At 34.2% G+C, this 25628-nt stretch overlaps 2 pseudogenes; one reads left to right on the forward strand and one right to left on the reverse strand.

The window, feature by feature from the left end:
* Positions 1 to 107: 107 nt before the first annotated feature.
* LOC125419363 (protein Ycf2-like) overlaps positions 108 to 25628 on the forward strand; it is a 57038-nt pseudogene continuing 31517 nt past the window's right edge.
* Positions 2690 to 4900, reverse strand: LOC125419366 (NAD(P)H-quinone oxidoreductase subunit H, chloroplastic-like; annotated as a pseudogene).

The raw sequence follows: 25628 nt of genomic DNA on the forward strand, positions 1-25628 counted from the left end.
CAAGGGTGTAGTACTATTTGTAGTAGTGGTCCTTATATAGTGTATTAACAATCGAAAGATGGTCGAAAGAAAAAAATCTCTATTTGATAGGGCTTCTTCCTATACCTATGAATTTCATTGGATCCAGAAATGATACATTGGAAGACTCTTTTAGGTCTTCCAACATCAATAGGTTGATTTTTTCGCTCCTGTATCTTCCAAAAGGAAAAAAGATCTCTGAGAGCTATTTCCTAGATCCGAAAGAGAGTACTTGGGTTCTCTCAATAACTAAAAAGTGTATCATGCCTGAATCTAGTTGTGGTTCGCGATGATGGAGGAACTGGATCAGAAAAAATAGGGATTCTAGTTGTAAGATTTCTAATCAAACCGTCACTGGAATTGAGATCTCACTAAAAGAGAAAGATATCAAATATCTAGAGTTTCTTTTTGTATATTCTATGGATGTTCTGATCCACAAGGGCAATGATTGGGAATTGTTTCATTGTCTTTCTCTGAGGAAGAGGTGAAACATAATCAACTTGAATTTGGGATAGCTATTCGAAATCTTACTGAAAGATTGGATTTGTTATCTCATGTTTGCTTTCGTGAAAAAATACCAATTAAAGCGGAGGGTTTCTTCAAACAACAAAGAGCTGGGTTAACTATTCTATCAAATGATATTGAGCATGTTTCCCTTTCTCGAGAAACAAGTGGGCTATTTCTTTGTAAAATTGTGCTCAATTTCATATGTGGCAATTCCGCCAAGATCTCTTCTTTAGTTAAGGGAAGAACCCACAAGAATTGGATTTTTTGAGGAACATATTGAGAGAGAATTGGATTTGGTTAGACAAAGTGTGGTTGGTAAACAAGGATCAGTTTTTAGCAAGGTACGGAATGTATTGTCAAATATTCAATATGATTCCACAAGATCCAATTTTGTTCAAGTAACAGACTCTAGCCAATTGAAATGATCTTCTGATCGATCCAGAGATCATTTCGATTCCATTAATAACAAGGATTCAGAATACCATGAATTTTAAAGATACTTATTTAAAGATGTCTTTATTGCATAGAACTTTATCTGCATTGTTAAGAGCTTTACTTAGTGGTAATTTGAAAATTTGGGAAATATTGATTGCTAACTTTAAAAAGTGTAATTTTTACCATAATGAGCATGTATTTCTAGATTTTGTTGTAATAGTGTTTGACCCTGGAGAATTGATTTGGTTGCACTTACGAAAGGAAAGGTTTCCTAAACAAAGAAAGTCAAAGCTCATGCCGTATTATACCAAATGATACGAACCTAGGACGACCTACTCCTAAACCCGTATTATATTAGCCCGGATCTCAATTAAGTTCAAGTTCTAATGGAATGGACCTCATTCTTTGGTGCTTGGACAGATTCGGTTCTAGTCTCCTTCCTTGGCCAATTTGAGCTTTCTTCTTTGACTTTCAGCTTTGGCTTGCTCTCATAGATGGGATTGTTCCTCCAGCCACTTGAATTGAACCTTCCACTGTTGGAAACACCTCCAAACCATGATCTTACACCCCTCCTCTTGAATTGATGCTCTAATTTAATAGCCACACGCAACATCTCCTCCAATTCCACATATTGTTGCAATTCTAGTTGATTGGCTATTTCACGATTCAAACCACCAAGAAACCTTGCCATGGTTGCTTCCCTACCTTCATTCAAGTTCAATCTCATCATAAGCATCTCCATCTCTTTGTAATAGTCCTCTACGGATACATGTCCTTGAGATAAAGATTGTAGTCTTTAATGCAGCAACCTATGATAGTGTGATGGTACGAATCGCTTCCGCATGGCTCCTTTCATTTGTCGCCGTGTAGTAATCAAGTCATCACCAACTCTCCTTCGGGTGTTTTGCTCATTGGTCCACCATTGGAGTGCATAATGGCCAAACTCCATTGCTGCCAATTTCACCATTGGAGTGCATAATGGCCGAATTTACTGTATTGCTTGCTGGCTTTACTGTATTAGCCTTTTCTTATTTTTCCAAGCATGGGCAACGTGTGGGCCTTCATATTCAGTTTATTTGGCATCCTAAAAAGCATCTAGAAGCTGATTTGGAGCTCAATTTGGTCAAAGATTGGTCAAAGTCAACTTAGTCAAAAAGCTAGTATTATAGTTTCCTAATTTGTTTTTACTTTTTGTTTTAGGAAACTACCATTACTTTTTGGCTTTTATTTATTTATTTTATGGAAAAATAACTTTAGGAAGGTTTTTATTTTATTCTTTCCATTGTAAATTAATTAATTCCTAATTTAATATAAAGGAATTAATTAATCAAACTTAGATTAGGAAAGGAAGTATAGTTTCAGCCAACTAGGTTTCTTTATGTGTGGTGGCTGGTTTTCTTTATGTTCTAGGGTTTTATTTCGTGGATTTGTAGCCTATTTAAAGGCTTATTTTTCAATATGAATAAAACTTGGATTTGACTAAAAAAAATACTTGTGAGATTAATTATCTCTTTGTTCTTTGAGAACACCTAAGGCACCATTAGAGAATTGGTTGTTTTAGCTTGATTTATCAATAGGTTTTCCATCCCCTATTGTGGCGTCTACATTATACCAAGGTTTCTAACTACAGGTTGGTTAGGGGTTGAGGTCCATTCCATTAGAACTTGAACTTAATTAAGATCCGGGCTAATATAATACGGGTTTAGGAGCAGGTCGTCCTAGGTTCGTATCATAGTATCATCATAATATCAGCCTATTTCATTCTTTTAACTAATTGAGGAAGAATTTGCAAATTGATAAAACCTGATGGGCGAATTTTCCATCTCCAAGGAAAACCATCCTGATCCCCTATCAGAAAAATTCCCAATTCTCCTTTTGGGGCTTCGACTCTCACATAGAGTTCTTGTTTCGGTAATTCAAATGTAGGAGAAGGTTCTTTACTAATAAATCAATATTCAAAATCATTCCATTTAGGATTCTTTTGTCTATCAATGTATTAGATTTCTAAATTCTCATGTGGACCTCTTGGAATTCCTTCCAAAGCCTGTTGAATAATTTTTATGGATTCTGACATTTCACAAATTCAAACTAGATAACGAGCTAACAAATCTCCTTTTTTTTGCCACTGGAGTTCCCAATCAAATTCATCGTAACACTCATAATGATCAACTTTACGAAGATCCCATTGTATTCCGGAAGCCCACGGATTGGTCCTGATAAACCCCAATTTATTAATTCCTCTGTACCAATAATGCCCACTCCTTCAACTTGTTCTAAAAAAATAGGATTTCATGTAATAAGTTTTTGATATTCAGCGATTCTTGTTAAAAAATAATCGTAAAAATCCAAACATTTATCTATCCAGCCATGAGGTAGATCAGCAAATACTCCTCTGATATGAAAATAATTATGCATCATTCTCATAGGGGTGGCAGCTTTGAATAGATCATTTTTTAATTATCTTTCTCAGAAAATATAGAAGAAAGGCATTTGTGCACCAATATCTGCCATAAAAGGGCTGAGCCATAGCATATGAGAAGCTATACGACTCAACTCCAACATAATTACTCTGATATAGCTGGCTCTTTTAGGCACTTGAATATTTTCCAACTGCTCCAGGCCATTTACGGTTATGGCTTATGTGAACATAGTAGCTGTTGGAGTTTGGTGTGGTTTTTGGGTTCACTTGGCCAAGAGTGTTGTACACAAGATGTTAGTCTTGTGCATAACCTTTAATCTAGTTTTCAGTTTGGTATTTAGGTGATTTTTGCATTTGTTTTTGGTATGATGATATTGAGTTTTGTTAGGGTTTTAGTTTGGAAGGAAGAAGAAGAAGATGAAGAAGAAGAGAAAATGCTAGAGTAAGCCACACAACTAGATAGCACAATAATTCTTCATTACATTCATTTGTTGCATAATATAGATATAAAACTTGGTTCACACATGTGAAGTATGTGTGAAATGAAACAAAGTCTTTTTAAAATTCAAAATACAAATTTTCGCCCCCCCCCCCCCCCCCCAATAATTTAATAAAAAAAATGTTCAAATACCAGCTGCACATGTAAGTGTACAAATATGGCAAAGGTTGGCAAGAATTTGAATTCCAAAAATTGTCTCCTTCCAAATCAGGTAATACTAGTTTGACCTGATGAAATGCTGGGATATCTTCATCCAAATTGTCTGATGTTTTACATATGGCATTTTGAAATATTAAGGATAAAATATGGAGAAGACGAGGTCCAAAGGAATTGGTTAAGGCCTTCAATTCTTCCCAAACCCGTGGCCCATAACTGCTGGAAATCACAGCAGTTATGCCAAGTCGAAACCTATATATCTTAGGCTTTCCAAGTCCGTTTTGAGTCATTATTTTTTATATATTTTCTTTCACATGTCTATTATAACATATCCAAAAATTATAACCGGGTTCTAAAGACCCAGGAAATTCCAGCCCCAACAATGGACCTATGTTGTTGGAAACACTGTTTCCAGCACATAGCCATTTTACAAAATCAAATCAATACCCAACAAAGAGATAATTCCTAAGCTAAATACAATAAAACTTAGGCATTCAAAAGACATTAACAGGAATATAAAATATAGACATAAATATTCTATTAGGTCATTTGACAAAATATTTCTTACAAAGAAAGAAAGAGGGTGCAAACCTTGGTGGATTTTGGTTTGCACAAGGTGGCAAGATTACCACATTTTCAACAGTAGCTAAATAATCCCAACGCGTTACATAAGGCAGATATTGTATAATTGTTTAGTTTTCCATAATTTTTTCCATCCCTCGGTGTAAATAGCCTAATATTTGTTCACAGTCAATAACATCTTCACCATCTAGAGTAACGATGAGTAGAAGAACACCATGCATTCTTGGGTGGTGGGGACCCATATTTACTACCATAAGGTCGTTTCTTGTAGCTGGTATATTCATAGGTTTTTGCTTGATTCGGTCTTTCATGAATTGCTGAAAGCTAAAATAAATTCATTAAATTCAAATTCAAGATCTAATAAATCAAATAATTCAAAATAAACTGCTTTTTCGAATTAGTGAGTTTTTGATTCCTGAATATTCAACTGATTAATTAATTCTCCATAACATATTCATTTTTTCTTTGACAAATAAGACAGCAGCCTTCCCAAAATTTAATGTAGGCCTCTCTGAGATCAATTGTCTTTTCTGTGCAATTCCAAATGTGAAGAAAGTTTTCGTATCCTATTGGTAAGGCTATGTATTTGAAACCCAACAGATCCTACTTTTTCTTTTTTATCTTCTTGTGAAATAACCTAAATGGATGAATTTTTTACCATAAAACGAAATCTGCCCCCCCCCACTTTGTTCCTATCCTTTTTTTAGTGTTAGGTGGTTTTATTGATCAATAATAATAATACCATTCATTTTAATTTAATATACACAATACAATAATCTTAATTTTGTTAATAATTCCAAATTTGATCAAATAAAATTGTATTCGATAGGTATACCAAAATCTTATTTTCGGCATTTACAAAAGATAAAAATTTAGACCTAAAATGAAAAAAAGAAGATTTTGCTGATCATTTATAGATCTAATTGATATGTCAATGAATCATGTATCAGAATGAAATGTAAGCCAATGCATGTGTGCGTTTCTTTTTTTTCATAGATCATACTATAGGAAATATAGGAGAAACAAATCTACCATTAACTAACGAATTTTGAATCTCGGATACATATGTATCCTTACAAGACGGAAATGACTGCCATTATGGGTATCAAACCAATATCGATTCATCAAGCTAAATCTTCCAATCGATAATTAGGCCAAATAAAAAATTTTAATTTAATTAGTTTAGTTGTATCTCTTTTGCTTTTATCCCAAACTTGACTGTGTTCCTTCTTACTATTGCAAAATGCTGCATTTCGAGGCATACCATTTCCATTCCTAGAATTAAAACAAATTAGAATTCTCAATTTTCTATGACATTTAGGGGATAAAATGTTTTCAGGGACAAACAAATCATAATGGTTGTTGTCTTTATTTCCAGTATTTTTTTGATATTTTGCAATGAATTTAGCATAATTTTTGTTATCAACAGTGCTTTTTGTTAAGTCTTTTGATTTATTTCATGCTTACTCTTTCGAACCAATGAAATACCTACGGCTTGATATATAATAAATTGTCGTTGATTTTTTATAGACAGACAGATTGAGTCGATAATCAATAATCCCTTTTTCATCAATTTTATAAGAGTTAAATATTTATTAATCAGTAGAATATCTAGGCTTAATTGGCCCCTTTGAATAAAGGATATCAAAGTTTCTCTTGGATTTCTTAGTCTAAGCAGGAGGCAATATACTTCGATGTTATTGATCATTTTTTTTTTATTTAAAATACCGTCCCGTCTCAATTGAAAATGTAAATACCTTTTTAGGAATAAATCAAACCCCGCTTCCGTATTGTTCTTGTATTGTTTTTTATTTCCATCTTTTTTCATGTCTGATCCCATAAAATCTTCTTCAATATCTTTGTCTTGCTTTTAGAGAGAGGATTCAAAATCTGCTTGGCTTGCGGATTCTTTTTTTTCTTGATTTCGATTTTCTGATTCAAGAGATTTTTTTTTTCATTAGAAAATATTGATATATTTGTTTTTTTCTTTCCAGTGATGCTTTTATTTTCACTAGAACTTTCATTTATATTCAAATTAAAAAGAATTAATTTGATTAGAATGGTCCATGGTTTAATCTTATACGTGTTATAAAGTATCAAAAATTATGGGAAAAACCAACGATCCATATTTGATACGGACAACTTCGTATTTCTTCATTCATTCCCATCCAATCAAAAAGGGTTTTTTTTATTTGTTATTTTTTATTTTTTATTTTTTGGGTACTAGATAGGTTGATTTCTTGATTTTGAGGAATTGTGAGATAAAAAAGACCTTGCGTATCGATTTTCTTAAGTTGTTGATGATTATTCCCCCGAGTCTTACTATATTTATTACTAATGGTGTCAGTATCAATATTGATCCAGGCCTCAATATTGACTTTCTTTCTAATACAAAAATTGAGAATTATCCAATCAAAATATTTTCTATCCACATTTTTCTCCATATCTATAATATCATCTATGAGTAGATAATTATTGATAGGGATATCTATTAGCACATTAAAATATTTTCATTTATGTGTACTGTAATTATAAAACATCTCTTAGTTATTATTTACTTGTAATGGTAATCCAAAAATAGATGAGTTCTTTTGATCTTCATAATTAATAGATTTAGATGATATAAATTCATATGCTAAAAGATCATATCTTTTTAAAGTAATCATTTTTAAAAAGAAATATTTACTTTCAAAAAAACAGATTTTATAACTTTTTTAGATTTTATTACATATATAGTCCCTAACCGATATCAAGCTACAATTAGCTCTCTTCTAATTTGTACATAAGTACTTACTTGATAATATTTTCAATATTTTTGGATGAAATTCGTTATCACTAATGATAGTAAGCAATAGTGTTCAAGGTAAAACGATAAGAAAAAATTTTAAAATCAAAGTGCGAATCATGGTATATGATACGAACCTAGGACGACCTACTCCTAAACCCGTATTATATTAGCCCGAATCTAATTATGTTCAAGTTCTAATGGTCACCTTGACCCCTAACTAACATGTGATTAGAAACCTTGGTATATAATGAAGATGCCACTATAGGTGATGGAAGGCCTATTGATAAGTCAAACTAAAACACTCATTCTCTAATGGTGTTTTAGGTGTTCAAAAGAACAAAGAGAATTCAATCTCACAAATAATTTTCTGTATGAATAATGCACTGATTATTATTGATAAAACAAGCCTTTAAATAGGCTAGAAAAGTCACACAATAAACCCAAGAAGACATAAGGAAAGCCAGCCGTACAATAACCTTTCCCAAGGTGGCCGAATTTCCTACTTTCATAAATCTAAATGCTAATTAATTAATTCCTTTAATTTGGATTAGCAAATAATTAATTTACAATGAAAATAATAAAATAATAATTTTCCTAACCTTATTTTTCCAGCAAATAAATAAATAAAAACCAAAAAGTAATGGTAATTTCCTAAAACAAAAAGCAGAATCAAATTAGGAAACTAAAATAGTAGCTTTTTGATTAAGCTGACTTTGACCATTCTTGGACCAATTTGAGCTCCAAATCAACCTCAATAGGCTTTTTAGAATGCCAAATAAGCTGACCATGAAGTCCCACACGTTTCCCTTTCTTGGAAGAAAAAGAAAAAGCCAACTTAGCAAAATACAGTAAAGCCAGCACAAAATACAGTAAAAAGAGGCCAAATTTGAAGCTGTCCGTACAACCCCTTTTTGAATGCCTTTGAAGCTGCCTTGAATTGATTCCATATCCTCTTAGACATATGTATTCAATCCATAAAGACTTGGAACCATTTCATGTTGCCTGTTATCGGTTGAGCCGGCTCGGGCGGAATCACATCATTCCCTTCCTCTTGAAAAGGATTTGTCCTCAAATCAAGATTATCACCTGTAGCAAAAGGATTTAAATCAGTAACATTAAATGCAGCACTCATGTTATACTCACCCGGTAAATCAAGCTTGTAGGCATTCTTGTTATTCAGCTCCAAAACTTGAAAAGATCCGTCCACATGCGGCATAGGCTTGGACTTTTTTTGTTTGGGGAACCTCTTATTTCTTGAGTGCAGCCAAACCAAATCTCCTGGGTCAAACACTATCACAACCAATACTAGAAATACAAGTTCATCACTCTTTTTAATATTAGCAAATAATATCTCCCAAATTTTCAAATTTCCACTAAGTAAAGCTTTTAATAATGCAGATAAAGTTCTATACAAGAAAAGCATTTTTAAATTAACATCTTTATAATTCATAACTAGCAATGGTTTCTTACCCAGGATGGCCTTATTAACATCCCCAAAACTCAAAAAAAAAAATTTAATTTTTCTTTCTTTTCTTTCTTTTCCTTTCTCTCTTTCGGACACACTTTTTTTATCATCACTTCCGACTTTTTTTCTTAATTTCTCTCTTTCGATTTTGTCTTTGTCTTTCCCCTCACCATTGAGTTTAGAATACTTACCTTGGACAGCAAGTTCGGTATTGACCTCATGAGTAGGTGGTGTAACCATTGATGCCATATTAGCCTTCTCTTTGAGCTTCTCGGCTTCCCTCCTTTGTTGCATTTGAAGTTGGTCTCCAAATACCTACTTTGGAGTTAATGGCTCCAGCTTAACCTTCTTCCCATTAAATTTAAATACAATGGAATTCTCTCTCCCATAGTGTATGGCATTCTTATCAAATCCCCATGGTCTCCCCAATAAAATATGACTAGCATGCATAGGTACAACATCACACAATACAACATCCACATATTTATCTATACTAAATTTTACTTTCGCTTGTTTATTCACTTTTATTTTACCACTATCATTAAGCCATTGTAATCTATAAGGTTCTGGATGTTTAATAGTTGTTAAGCCTAATTTATCAACTACAATGTTACTAATTATATTTGTACAACTTCCACTATCAATAATCATACTACAAATCTTACCTTGAACTTCACATCGGGTGTGGAAGATCTTCTCTCTTTGGATTTGTTCCTCATCTTTGTATACAGCAAGGACTCATCTTGCAACTAAGCTCAAGGTCAGCCCTTGAAGGTTGGAGTGTTTCAGTTTCCTCATGTTCATCCTTTCCACATTCTTCATCATCCAATTCGACCTCTCCCCCACTTTCCTCGCTTTGGGATTCTAGTTCACCATTACTTTTCAGCACCATGATTCTTCTATTTGGGCATTGATTGGCAATGTGTCCTCTTCCTTGGCACTTAAAACACACAATTTCATGAGTTCTTGAAGGTTTATGATCAGATTTACCTTCATATTTGTGCGCTTGGACAGCTTCGGCTTTAGATTCTCTTTTTGGCCAATTGGAACTATCTTCTTCAAGTTTCAGTTTTGGCTTGTTGTCAAAGATGGGATTGCTTCTCCAAACACTTTGATTGGTCCTCCCGCTGCTTAAATCTCCTCCAAACCATGAGCTTGTACCCCTTCTTTTGAATTGATTTTCAATTTTGATGGCCACATGAAGCATCTCCTCCAGTTCTACATATTGTTGAAGTTGCAATTGGTTGGCTATCTCACGATTCAAACCACCCAAAAACCTTATCATGGTTGCCTTTCGGTCCTCATTCATGCTTAACCTCATCATAAGCATCTCCATCTGATGTGATTCCGCCCGAGCCAGCTCCACCGATAACCCGCTGGGGTGCTGACTCGACACGGATGAAGACTAGGCCAATCACAAGAGCTCAAATTAAGAGATTTAAGGGCAACCTGGGAGTATTTATACAGAGGGTAATTAATCTCAATAGAGCTTGTCCATACTTGAAGATATAAAGCCTATTCGAAGCATCCAAATGGTGGAAGCCTATACGGACCCGGGTGACGGTTTTGGTACATTTTTGGAGTCCGGGAAGCATGAAATGGTTCCAATGCTTTATGGGTTCAATACATATGCCTAAGAGGTCATGGAATCAAGTTAAAGCAGCCTCAAATGCAATCAAAAAGGGCTTGTACGGACAGCATCAACAATTTGGCCGAATTTGCTGTATTGCTTGCTGCTTTACTGTATTTTACTGTATTAGCCTTTTCTTATTTTTCCAAGCATGGGTAACGTGTGGGACTTCATATTCAGTTTATTTGGCATCTTACAAAGCATCTAGAAGCTGATTTGGAGCTCAATTTGGTCAAAGATTGGTCAAAGTCAACTTAGTCAAAAAGCTAGTATTATAGTTTCCTAATTTGATTCTACTTTTTGTTTTAGGAAATTACCATTACTTTTTAGTTTTCATTTATTTATTTTCTGGAAAAATAAGTTTAGGAAAGTTATTATTTTATTATTTTCATTGTAAATTAATTAATTCCTAATTCAAAATAAAGGAATTAATTAATCCAAATTAGATTAGGAAAGGAGTGAGAATTTCGGCCACCATAGAACTCTTTATTGTGTGGCCTGTTTTTCCTAGGGTTTTTAGGGTTTATTTTGTTTCTTTCAAAGCCTATTTAAAGGCTTATTTTTCATTAATAAGATAACTTAAAAACTTTGATTTGATTGAGAAAATACTTGTGAGATCAATTATCTCTTTGTTCTTTGAGAACACCTAAAACACCATTAGAGAATTGGTTGTTTTAGCTTGACTTATCAATAGGTTTTCCATCCCCTATTGTGGCGTCTACATTATACCAAGGTTTCTAACCACAGGTTGGTTAGGGGTTGAGGTCCATTCCATTAGAACTTGAACTTAATTAAAGATCCGGGCTAATATAATACGGGTTTAGGAGCAGGTCGTCCTAGGTTCGTATCATTTGGTATCAGAGCTAAATTTTGTTCAGGTTTGATCTATCTTTATTTGCTGTATTTGTTTTTGTGTTATTCTGCAATTTTAGAATTAGGTTAAGGTTGCATCCATCCTATACACGTTCAGCATCTTAAAAAAAAAAAAAAAAATTCATTCCTAGTTGAATTAGGATTTCCTAGTTTTATCGTATTTTTGTTTCCTAGTTTGTTAGTTGTCTTTTATCATTGTTCTTGTTAATTTGGTTTTTGTTGATTTTTCTTTGCTGTTTTAGTTTTAGATATTTACATTCATATATTAAAAAAAAAAAAAAAAAAAAGAGTTTGCGGCAACATAAAAAAAAAAAAAAAAAAAACTGCACATTTGTGTTTATTTGGAGGTCACGGGTTTGGTGTTTGTTTTGGAATTGGAATTGCAATTTTGGTAATTATTCTTGCTACTGCAGTTGTTTATTTTCTGTGAGTGAAAAAAAAAAAAAGAAAAAAAAAGAGGTAAAGCCGAATAAAAAAAAAAAAAAAAAAAAAGAAGAAAAATATTTCGGTTTGTTGGAGTTTGAATTGTTTGTTGGAAATTTGTTGGAGCTGCTGGTTTTTGATTATTTATTCAATATTTTAATTGCTGGGAAATTATATCTGCTGCTGGATATTTGAGTTTGTGTGCTAAATTATTTGGATTAAAATTAGTTAAGGGATTTGATACAAAAACTCGAATTACAAAGAACAACAACCAACAACTTTTCTATATTTTTGTTCTCTTTGATTCTTGATTGTATTTGAATTTCTTTTCCTGGAATTTTATTCTTGAACTCATAATCTACTACCATCTGGTGCAGTTTTCAAAAATTCCAACGTTTTCCCATTATTTTGTGTTTTCTTGTCTAGAAAGCCGAAAAATTAGGATTTGTTGGATTCTTTCGGTATTGCCTACTTTTTTGCTACTGTTTTGTTGATAAGTTTAATTAAAACATACTAGTGATCTAATTGCTGTTTTGTGGGTGTTTTAATTAGAACTTTGAGATAATTCATTGAGTGAAAAAAGACAAGAGTGTGTGAGCTTAAAAGAGGGTAAAAGCCGAAACTAGTGTGCTAGCATGAGTGTCGAGACCTTGTTTGAGTGAAACACGTGAGGGAGTGAATATTGTGAGGATTTATTTTATTTTCTGCAGTATTTTACTAACATGGTAGATTCTAGAATAAGAAGAGGAGATCCATCCTTGAGGATCAATGAGGAAGAGTCCGTAGCATTTCATGGCGATGACCGAGCTACCGGAAGTGGAGACCAAGTGGACTTGAGAACTATTTTGGAATCAATACAGCGGATGAGTGCTCAATTTGAGCATGTAAATCAAAGAGTGGGAAGATTAGAAGCCTCACAAGGAAGGCCGAATACAAGAAATAGGCAAGAATTCCATGGAGGACGAGGCCGAGGACGAGGAGGTCGCGAGAGGTCAAGAGAGGAATTTGATGAGGAGCCATTGGACGGTGACTTTGAGGAAGGTATGGACGAAACCTTTGCTGTCCAAGATAGAGCTGGCCATGGGAGATATAGGAGGGAGGATACAGATGAAGATTTGGGAAATATCAAGGTTAATATCCCACCTTTTATGGGTAAAAGTGATCCTGAAGCTTATTTGGAGTGGGAAGAGAAAATGGAGATGATTTTTGACTGCCACAACTATTCGGAAGGTAAGAAGGTGAAGACGGCAGGAATGGAGTTTGGCCATTATGCACTCCAATGGTGGATAAATGAGCAAAGCACCCGAAGGAGGATTGGTGAAGACTTAATTACAACATGGCGACAAATGAAAGGAGTCATGAGGAAGCGGTTTGTGCCATCCCATTACCAAAGGTTGCTGCATCAAAGGCTTCAATCTTTGTCTCAAGGAAGTAGGTCCGTGGAGGATTATTACAAAGAGATGGAGATGTTAATGATGAGGTTAAACATGAGGGAGGATAGAGAGGCAACAATGGCAAGATTTCTTGGAGGGTTAAACCGTGACATTGCCAACCAACTTGAATTACAACAATACTTGGAATTGGAGGAGATGTTGCATGTAGCCATTAAACATGAGAACCAATTCAAGAGGAGGGGTGTTAGTACACGGTTTGGAGGAGTTTCTAGCAGTGGGAGGGCAAGTTCAAGCGGCTGGAAAAACAATTCCACTTATGAAAACAAGATGAGGCCGAAATTAGGAGAAGAATCTACCAACCGGCCAAGAAGGGAGGTCAAGACCGAATCTGTCCAAGCACTTAGAGGTGAGATAAAATCTGATCCTAAACCTCAAAAATCTAGAGAAATAATTTGTTTTAAGTGCCAAGGAAGAGGACACATATCCAGCCAATGCCCAAATAGAAGAATCATGGTATTAAAGGGTGATGGTGAGCTGGAATCCGCAAGTGAAGAAAGTGGAGCTGAAACCGAGCAAGAGGAGGGTTGTAATGAAGATGAAACCGAACCTGTAGATACATCTAATGCCGAGTTGAGCTTGGTTTCAAGGAGAGTACTTGCTGTCTACAAAGATGAAGAGCAGATACAAAGAGAAAACATCTTCCACACTAGCTGCGAAATACAAGGTAAAATTTGTAGCATGATTATAGATAGTGGAAGTTGTACTAATGTGATAAGTAATCTTGTAGTTGATAAATTAGGCTTGAAAACAATTAAACATCCAGAACCTTATAGATTACAATGGCTTAATGATAGTGGTGAGATGAAAGTAAACAAACAAGCCAAAGTAAAATTTAATATAGGTAGATATGAGGATGTAGTTTTATGTGATATTGTACCCATGATTGCTGGACATATACTATTAGGTAGACCATGGAAATTTGATAACGATGCTACTCATTTTGGTCGAGAAAATAGTATTGTTTTCAGGTTTGAAGGGAAGAAGGTCAAGCTGGAACCATTATCTCCTAAAGAGGTTTACAAAGACCAATTACAAATGCAACAAAGGAGAGAAGCCGAAAAGCTTAAAGAAAAAGCAAGTATGGCACCAACGGCTTCACCATCCTTCCAAGAAGGTAAGATTGAGGTTGCTGACCAAGATAAGGTTTCTAAGGTTCATATTGAGTGGAAAGACCAAGAAAAAGCCGAGAGAGGGGTGAGAAAAGAGAGCAAACCCGAGAGCACACAAAAACTGGAAATTTCCGCCAATGAGAGCCAAACCGAGGAAAGAAAAAGAAAAGAAAGAAAAGAGAGGAAAAACCACAATTTTTATTTGAGTTTAGGGGATATTAATAAGGTTATTGAGTGTAAGAAACCTTTGCTGGTCATGCTTTACAAAGAAAATTATTTTAATGATCAAACTAACTTTGAAGAACTTGAATTGCCAAGTTTAATGATTTCTCTTTTGAAGGAATTTGGAGATGTCTTACCAAATGAAATTCCAAGTGGACTACCATCCAATCAAGAGGGAAAAGGTGAGCTTGCTGTCCGAGGTAAGTCTTCTAATACTCAGGTTGTGTGGAAAAATTTTATTAAAACCAAGAGTGAGAAATTTGGTGCAAAAGCCGAGAGTGAGGAAGGTGAGATGGCATTGAGTGAGAAAGGGAAACGAATACAAGAAAGGAAGAATCTAAATTGTTATCTTAGCTTTGGTGATGTTAACAAAGTAATTATGAATAAAAAATCATTGCTGACCATGAATTTTAAAGATTTTGTTGTAATAGTATTTGACCCAGGAGAATTGGTTTGGTTGCACTTACAAAAGGAAAGGTTTCCAAATCAAAGAAAGTCAAAGCTCATGCCGCTTATGGATGGACCTTTTCAAGTTTTGGAGCCCAATAACAAGAATGCCTACAAGCTTGATTTACTAGGTGAGTATAACATGAGTGCTGCATTTAATGTTGCTGATTTAACTCCTTTTTCTGCAGGTGATGATCTTGATTTGAGGACAAATCCTTTTCAAGAGGAGGGGAATGATGTGATTCCGCCCGAGCCCGCTCCACCGATAACCCGCTGGGGTGCTGACTCGACACGGATGAAGACTAGGCCAATCACAAGAGCTCAAATTAAGAGATTTAAGGGCAACCTGGGAGTATTTATACAGAGGGTAATTAATCTCAACAGAGCTTGTCCATACTTGAAGATACAAAGCCTATTCGAAGCATCCAAGTGGTGGAAGCCGATACGGACCCGGGTGACGGTTTTGGTACATTTTTGGAGTCCGGGAAGCATGAAATGGTTCCAATGCTTTATGGGTTCAATACATATGCCTAAGAGGTCATGGAATCAAGTTAAAGCAGCCTCAAATGCAATCAAAAAGGGCTTGTACGGACAGCATCAACAATTTGGCCGAATTTGCTGTATTGCTTGCTGCTTTACTGTATTTTACTGTATTAGCCTTTTCTTATTTTTCCAAGCATGGGCAACGTGTGGGACTTCATATTCAGTTTATTTGGCATCTTACAAAGCATCTAGAAGCTGATTTGGAGCTCAATTTGGTCAAAGATTGGTCAAAGTCAACTTAGTCAAAAAGCTAGTATTATAGTTTCCTAATTTGATTCTACTTTTTGTTTTAGGAAATTACCATTATTTTTTAGTTTTCATTTATTTATTTTCTGGAAAAATAAGTTTAGGAAAGTTATTATTTTATTATTTTCATTGTAAATTAATTAATTCCTAATTTAAAATAAAGGAATTAATTAATCCAAATTAGATTAGGAAAGGAGTGAGAATTTCGGCCACCATAGAACTCTTTATTGTGTGGCCTGTTTTTCCTAGGGTTTTTAGGGTTTATTTTGTTTCTTTCAAAGCCTATTTAAAGGCTTATTTTTCATTAATAAGATAACTTAAAAACTTTGATTTGATTGAGAAAATACTTGTGAGATCAATTATCTCTTTGTTCTTTGAGAACACCTAAAACACCATTAGAGAATTGGTTGTTTTAGCTTGACTTATCAATAGGTTTTCCATCCCCTATTGTGGCGTCTACATTATACCAAGGTTTCTAACCACAGGTTGGTTAGGGGTTGAGGTCTATTCCATTAGAACTTGAACTTAATTAAAGATCCGGGCTAATATAATACGGGTTTAGGAGCAGGTCGTCCTAGGTTCGTATCACCATCTCCTTGTAATAATCCTCCACGGACCTGCTTCCTTGAGATAGAGATTGAAGCCTTTGATGCAGCAACCTATGATAGTGTGATGGTACAAATCACTTCCTCATGGCTCCTTTCATTTGTCAACATGTAGTGATTAAGTCATCACCAACTCTTCTTCACGTATTTTGCTCATTTATCCACCATTGGAGTACATAATGACCAAACTCCATTGTTCCCAATTTCACCTTCTTGGCCTCCGAATAGTTGTGGCCATCAAAGATCATCTCCATTCTTTCCTCCCATTCCAAATATGCTTCCGGATCACTTTTACCCATGAATGGTGGAATATTTACCTTGATGTTGCCAAGATCATCATCTACATCCTCTCTTCTATGCCTCCCATGACGTAGCCTCTCTTGGACAGCAAGTGTTTCATCCATTCCTTCTTCAAAATCATCTCTGACATTTTCCTCCTCAAACTCCTCTCTTGGCCGCCCACGGCCTCCTTGACCTCGACCTCGGCCTCCATGAGCATCTATCCTTATATTTGGCATTCCTTGGGATGTTTCTAACCTATTCATCCTTTGATTTAAATGGTCAAATTGAGTATTCATCCGCTGTAGTTGCTCCATTAAAGCCCTCATGTCCGTTTGCTTTCCATTCCCCGTAGCTCGGGAACCACCATGGAATTCTACAGACTCTTCTTCATTAATTCTCAGTGGTGTGTCTCCTCTTCTTATTCTAGAATCTGCCATGTTAGTAAAATACTACAAAAACAAAATAATTCCTCACAATATTCACTCCCTCATGTGTTTCACTCAAACAAGGTCTCAACACTCATGTTTGCACACTAGTTTTGGCTGTTACCCTCTTTTAAGCTCACACTCTCTTGTCTTTTTCCACTCAAAGAATTAACTCAAATTCTAATTAAAACACCCACAAAATAGAAATTAGATCACAAGTATGTCTTAATTAAACTTATGGACAAAACAGTAGCAAAAGGTAGGCAATACCGAAAGAATTCAACAAAACCTAGTTTTCGGATTTTCTAGGTAAAATAAAGCAAATTAAAGGGAAAACTTTGGAATTTTGAAGAACTAGACCAGATGGTAATAGATTATGAGTTCAAGAATAAAATTCTACAAAAAGAGATTCAAATACGAGCAAGAATCAAATTGAACAAAAATATAGAATAGTTGTTGGTTGTTGTTCTTTGTAATTCAAGTTTTTATATCAAATCCTTTAACTAATTTTAATCCAAATAATTTAGCACTCAAACTCAAATATCCAGCAGTAAAAATAACTCTCCAGAAACTCCAAATATGGAATAAATTTCCAGCAACAAACTTCAACAACAATTTTCAACAAACCGATATATATATATTTTTCTATTCGGCTTTCTTCTTCTTTTTTTTTTTCATTCACTGAATATCAACTGCAATAACAAGAATAAACAAGAAATTTGCAATTCCAACTCCAAAAATTCACCAAACCCGTGACCTCCAAATAAACACAAATGTGCAATTTTTTATTTTTTTTAATGTTGCCGCAAACTTTTTTTTTTTTTTTTTGAATAGATGAATGAAAATATTTAAGACTAAAACAGCAAAGAAAAATCAACAATAACCAAATTAAAAGAACAATGATGAAAGGCAACCAACAAACTAGGAAACAAAAAATACGGTAAAACAAATAAACTAATTTAACTCTGAATGAGTGTTTTTTTTTTTTTTTTTGAAAGAGGCTGAAGGTGTATGAGATAGATGAAACCTTAACCTAATGCTAAAATTTTAGAATAAAACAAAAACAAATAAAGCAAATAAAGATAGATCAAACCTGAACAAAATTTGGCTCTGATTCCAAATGATACAAACCTAGGACGACCTGCTCCTAAACTCGTATTATATTAGCCAGGATCTAATTATGTTTAAGTTCTAATGGTCACCCTGACCCCTAACCAACCTGTGATTAGAAACCTTGGTATATAATGAAGATGCCAGAATAGGTGGTGGAAGGCCTATTGATAAGTCAAACTAAAACACTCATTCTCTAATGGTGTTTTAGGTGTTCAAAAGAATAAAGATAATTCAATCTCACAAATAATTTTCTGTATGAATAATGTACTGATTATTATTGATAAAAAAAGCTTTTAAATAGGCTGGAAAAGTCACACAATAAACCCTAGAAGACATAAGTGATACGAACCTAGGACGACCTGCTCCTAAACCCGTATTATATTAGCCCGGATCTTTAATTAAGTTCAAGTTCTAATGGAATGGACCTCAACCCCTAACCAACCTGTGGTTAGAAACCTTGGTATAATGTAGACACCACAATAGGGGATGGAAAACCTATTGATAAGTCAAGCTAAAACAACCAATTCTCTAATGGTGTTTTAGGTGTTATCAAAGAACAAAGAGATAATTAATCTCACAAATATTTTCTTAATCAAATCAAAGTTTTAAAGTTATATTATTAATGAAAAATAAGCCTTTAAATAGGCTTTGAAAGAAACAAAATAAACCCTAAAAACCCTAGGTAAAACAGGCCACACAATAAAGAGTTCTATGGTGGCCGAAATTCTCACTCCTTTCCTAATCTAATTTGGATTAATTAATTTCTTTATTTTGAATTAGGAATTAATTAATTTACAATGAAAATAATAAAATAATAACTTTCCTAAACTTATTTTTCCAGAAAGTAAATAAATAAAAACTAAAAAGTAATGGTAATTTCCTAAAACAAAAGGTAGAATCAAATTAGGAAACTATAATACTAGCTTTTTGTCTAAGTTGACTTTGACCAATCTTCGACCAAATTGAGCTCCAAATCAGCTTCTAGATGCTTTGTAGGATGCCAAATAAACTGAATATGAAGGCCCACACGTTGTCCATGCTTGGAAAAATAGGAAAAGGCTAATATAGTAAAATATAGTAAAGTCAGCAAGCAATACAGCAAATTCGGCCAAATTGTTGAAGCTGTCCGTACAAGCCCTTTTTGGTTGCATTTGAGGCTGATTTAACTTGATTCCATGACCTCTTAGGCATATTTATTGAACCCATAAAGCATTGGAACCATTTCATGCTTCTCGGACTCCAAAAATGCACCAAACCCGTCACCCGGGTCCGTATCGGCTTCCACCACTTGGATGCTTAGAATGGCCTTTGTATCTTCTAGTATGGACAAGCTCTGTTGAGATTGATTACCCCCTGTATAAATACTTCCAGGTTGTCCTTAAATGTCTTAATTTGAACTCTTTTGATTGGCCTAGTCTTCATTCGTGTCGAGTCAGCACCCCAACGGGTTATAGGTTGAGCGGGCTCGGGCGGAATCACATCAATAAGGAAAACCGACCATACAATAAGCTTTCCTAAAGTGGCCGAATTTCCTACTTTCCTAAATCTAAATTCTAACTAATTAATTCCTTTATTTTGGATTAGGAAATAATTAATTTACAATGAAAATAATAAAATAATAACTTTTCTAATGGTAATGGTAATTTCCTAAAACAAAAAGGAGAATCAAATTAGGAAACTAAAATAGTAGCTTTTTGACTAAGTTGACTTTGACCATTCTTTGACCAATTTGAGCTCTAAATCAACCTCAATATGCTCTTTAGGATGTCAAATAAGCTGACCATGAAGTCCCACATGTTGCCCTTGCTTGGAAGAAAAAGAAAAAGCCAACTCAGCAAAATACTGTAAAGCCAACACAAAATACAGTAAAAAGAGGTCAAATATGAAGCTGTCCGTACAACCCTTTTTTGAATGCCTTTGAAGCTTCCTTGAATTGATTCCATGCCCTCTTAGACATATGTATTGAATCCATAAAGAGTTAGAACTATTTCATGCTGCCCGTTGTCTATATTTGCACCAAAACTGTTACCCGGGTCCGTATCGGCTTCCTCCACTTGGATGCTTAGAATAGGCTTTGTATCTTCAAGTATGGACAAGCTCTATTGAGAATTGATTACCCCCTGTATAAATGCTCCTAGGTTATCCTTAAATATCTTAATTTGAGCTCTTGTGATTGGCCTGGTCTTCATCAGTGTTGGGTCAGCACCCCAACGGGTTATCGGTTGAGCTGGCACACAGTATACTCAACCACCTTATTTAAATAGATGTTTCTTAACAATTGTATACTTGATTAAATTTGTGTGAAGTAATTATGTTAACCACTGTGCACACATATAGTTTTAGTTAACAATTGATACTGTATACATAACTTATAACATTATTATACGAATATTTTATATTGAAGCATTTATCATATAAAATATCAAATTTGACTTTTCTTTTCAAAAGGAAAATTTAAATGTTTACAACCAAATTGCAAATATATCCTTTTCAGGTTAAAAGCTAAAACCAGTGGATGGTCTGATAACGCTCCATATAGACCCATAGATCATTTTATTTATTTTTGGCATTTTTAGTTATAATCCCCATAAAACCATTTTTGGATTAATGATCCCCATAAAACCCTTTCGATGATAAAATTTCACCGGCCCTATTTCCTTTCTGAAACTCTCTCCAAGAGTTGTGCTACTCCCTTTAGATTGTTTCACCTCTCTGGCCTTCTCGTTGCTTTTATGAATGTTTGGATTGGCATCTCTCTCAAGCTCCATCTTAGGTGTGCTTCCTCTCCCAATTTCTCTCAATGCTTTTTCTTTTCCTTGTTACTTCATTTTTCTCTAAGTTACTCATTCCATGAAATGTAGGTGAAGGATGGGTTAGTTCTTTGTTACATATGAAAAAGAGTCAACCATATTTAATGAGTTGATAATGGAAGTATTGAAGGATTTATTAGGGACGTGAGAGGAAGCAAGTATGCTCTTGGTAAGAGACATCTATAACTTCTTCTTTTTTTCCCTCTACATTTGTTGTGGTGTTTCATGAGAGATAGGTATATTGAGTGAGAGGAGCCTATGTTCCTCTATGTTATTTGTTTTTGGCAGTGTGGTTGATATTTTCAAACAATAAAGTTCTAGAAATTTTGGCCACATGTTGATACATAATTGCATTTTTATCCTTTTTCCTATGTTCTTAACATAATATAATGAGTCTTAAGTGTTAGAATTTTCTTGATCTGTTCTATTGCTTTTGAAAAAAACACAAGCATCGTAATTTGACTGATTGAGATTTTTTGTTTTTGAGAGATACCGAACCAAAATGTATAAAAAGAAAAAAAAAAGAAAAAAGAAAGAAAAAAAAAGGGTAACTGAAAATGGGAAAAAACTCGAGGTAAAGAAGTAAATATGGTTTTCCCACCTATAAACAAATAAGACAGTTTCTAGATTTTTACTATATTTTGGTTTTTTGGATTGGGACTTTTAAGAACTTCTAAATTGTTCAATGTTGAATAATGGACTTTGTAACCTGTCAAATAATAAACCCATAACATAGCAAAAATCTAAATGAATATCAATATATAATATTATTGCACATTGGGAAGTGAATGGAGAAATCGAATTAGAATAACTCCTATTGAATATATATAACTAATTGTCTAATTATTATTTATGATCACCTTGTGTAGGCATGGTGCATAATTTGTGGAGATTGGAATACTTATGGCATCCTCCATTTATGTAGATGCATATACATATATAAATATGTGGGTTTGAGAAATAGAATAAAAAGGGACTATAACATTTCCATAAGATCAACGATGATTGCTTCATTTATGCATATATACATGTATATATATATACACGTATAACAAAAGAATTGAATGATTAAGATTATTGACAATGCCAATCCCTTAGATATAGTATTGATATTATTTTTTATGCTTGCATGATGGTAATATAGGGGAAACAAATATTGCCAAAATATTACTTTAAATTTGCACCAACGCCTAGTGAGACATCAATACCTAGTGGTCCAGAGTATGTGGAAACACCAATTCCAAACATTACATCGTCTAGAGGTCATTCTGCTATAGATCCTATAGATGAGAGTATTGAAGATACACCTGTATCCACTGGTATGTTCGTAATCTATCATATATGTTATGTAAATTGAGAATCTATAGTACATAGAATTATTAATTAACATTATTTCACTTTGTAGGTCTAACGAAGAAAAATACACGTCGCATTACTCGAGGATTGGAAATTCTTAAAACAATGCATCCAATACTAAACTTCGCATCCAAGTAAGCGATTTGGATATGCATGCATATGGTTACCATTGTTCTCCCTTTGCCAATCAGATCAGCAATGCTGTGCATAACTTTGTTTCACCAAGATTGAAGGGATGGAAATATGCTTCTGATGATGAAAGGAAAATTGTCTACAAACATATTGATGTGAGTAAAACTTATACTCATATCATTGATATACCATATCAGTATTATAATAACTAACGAGGTTTTATTTTCCTTCTGTGTATAAGGATCGGTTTGACATTGATCTGAATGATCCTCAGTGGATAGAGATTGTTGAGAGGCATTGTCGTGATATGTACAAAAACAATAGAAGTTATTGCAACAATCATTTCAAGCTGTGTAAGATGCAACGCAAAGACCCATTGTAATGTAGACCAAAAAGACTACGATGTCAAGAAGATTGGGAATGGTTGTGTGCTCATTTTGGGAGTCCATAATTTTTGGTGAGTTAGAACATTTTAAACTGTTTCAAACATTTTTTAAATTCATGTTTATATCTGTATCATATTCTAAACCATTTATTTTATATATGCAGAAATGTTCTAAGGCAGGGCAATGTAATAGCGCTAAAAGGCTATATAATCATCGTGTTGGATCAAGATAGTTTATTGCAACAAGGGCAGAGCACTGGTTTGACATTCTTCATAAATGACTTTAGTTATATTTGAGAATGGATTATTATTTCTTTATTATTTTTCCATATTACGGTAAATTGTCAATTCATAAAGTGCTTGGTAGGTGAAATTACCAATTGCATTAATATCTTTGAAATCTTAGTGTTTACTTAGCAAGTTTAAAGATAAACCTCTTGCTTATGCATCTTATGTCTATTGAAATTTGGTTGTCATTGGATGCTTTTTGGATTTTTACTAGTTTTGGTCCTTTGACAGTTTATAATATATGTCATGTATCTATAGCAGAAGTGGGTTTGAGCTTAGAATTCCATGGCTTTAGTGACTATTTAGTTTCATTTCCATGGTAGAAAGGCAAAAAAGTCAATAGTATCAGCTAAAAGGGACATTTACTATTACTACTTTTGTTGTTCCTATAAACTGTTTATGCATCAACTTTGTTGATATTGGATTTCTACTGCCTTGTAGTTATAGTTCTTTGTGATTCTATTGATTTGTTGTTACCTCTGTTTGTGAGCTGTTTCAAAGCTATCAATTCTGGTGATTCATTGGAATGTTGAATCAAATTTGGAGATTATGATTATAATGTTATATAAGTGTCTATTTATGCATATATATACATACAGAAGGTTTAGTCCCGAATACGAAGGTGACTTTCCCTTCCCTTTGTTTAAGCAAGCAAGTAAAATTATCGTTCTTTTTATTTTGTAGTCATCTTCAAATGAACCGATCGGTGAGATTGAGTTATTTAAGAGAACACACTGAACACAAAAAAAAAAGGATGGAATAATGTTATAGTTGAATTAAGATATGTAAGTTTTACTTATCGATCCTTAACTGGTTTGACATACTTGTAATATCCCATAATGACATTTTTATACCTTTCATGTTGTTAGAATGAGATGGTTCGGCTTCAAGAAGCACAAACGCAGCAGACATAAGATGATGCTTCTCTTGATGATACTGCTGCATTGGATGTTTTGACAAAATCTAATATTCGTGCAAAGGTCCTAGGTAGAAATGCTGGATTTAGTTATGGTGTTGGACCAGCTCCAAGAAAGAGCTACATCAGGCAGCTTAACCAACCCACCCCTCAGTTGGCTACAGAGTTTAAAGATTACAAGGTTGAGGTAAAAGGACTTGCATAAGTTGTGGATCAATAGGCATAACTCATTGCCAGACTTTCTGCATTATTGCAGTGGCAAGTGATGTTAGTACCTTATAATCTGCCACCTTGGAACTGCATGAAAAAGACTTTTTCGATGATGTCACTATTAATACCAGGCCCAACAGCACCTGGAAAAGACATCGATGTGTACTTATGGCCTATGATTGATGAATTGAAAGATCTATGGACAAATGGTGTTACCACTTATGACATCTCTAAAAATGAGAGGTTTACAATGTATGCAGCAGTGTTGTGGACAATACATGACTTTCCAGCATATGGAACACTTTTTGGATGGAGTACAAAAGGATACAAAGCATGTTCAACTTGTAATGAAGATACTTCTTCCCATCCTTTAAGAAGTAAGATTTGTTACATGGGACATCATCTATATGTATCAATAAATCATGCATGAAGAAATAATCGACAATATGATGGAAAGGCTGAACAAAGGTTAGCTCCAACATAGTTTTCATGAGCTGAAATATGACAACAATTAGATAGGACAATTGAGAGGAGACCGGGGAAACATCCTGACCATGTGGACAAAAAGAGAAAATGTGCTGCCTGTGAATTAAGTTGGACAAGGAAAAGCATATTTTTTGAACTAGAATATTGGTCTAAATTAAAATTTTGGCACAATTTAGATGTGATGCATATTGTGAAAAACATTTGTCATAATATAGTTGGAACAATGTTGCACATCAAAGGTAAGTTGAAAGATACTGACAAGGCAGGTATGCATTTAAAGGATCTGAACATTCGAAAAGAATTGCATTTACAAGAAACTGGTGGTAAAGTTTTGAAACCTTTGGCATGTTTTTCATTAACAAGGGATGAAAAACATGAGTTTTGTATGTTTTTGAAGTCTGTCAAATTTCCAGATGGCTATGCTGCTAATATTTCAAAGAATGTGAACATTAAGGATGGTAAGGTATCAAATTTGAAAACTCATGACAGTCATGTTCTTTTGCAACAACTTTTTTCCCATGGGTATAAGACCTTACATTAAGAAAGAGGTTTGTGCAACAATTATTGAAATATGCATGTTCTTCCAAAAACTTTGTGCACAAACTCTATCTGTTTCAGACTTGGATATGCTACAAGAGGGGATAATACTTACATTGTGTAAGTTGGAAAGAATATTCTCTCTAGCCTTTTTTGATATCATGGCTCATCTAGCAGTTCACCTACCATATGAGGCAAAAATGGCAAGACCAGTACATACTCTTGGATGTATCATTTTGAAAGGTAAAACCTTTGGTTATTAAAGTT

Source organism: Ziziphus jujuba, chromosome 6, assembly GCF_031755915.1.
Source record: "Ziziphus jujuba cultivar Dongzao chromosome 6, ASM3175591v1".
Taxonomy (NCBI): Eukaryota; Viridiplantae; Streptophyta; class Magnoliopsida; order Rosales; family Rhamnaceae; genus Ziziphus; species Ziziphus jujuba.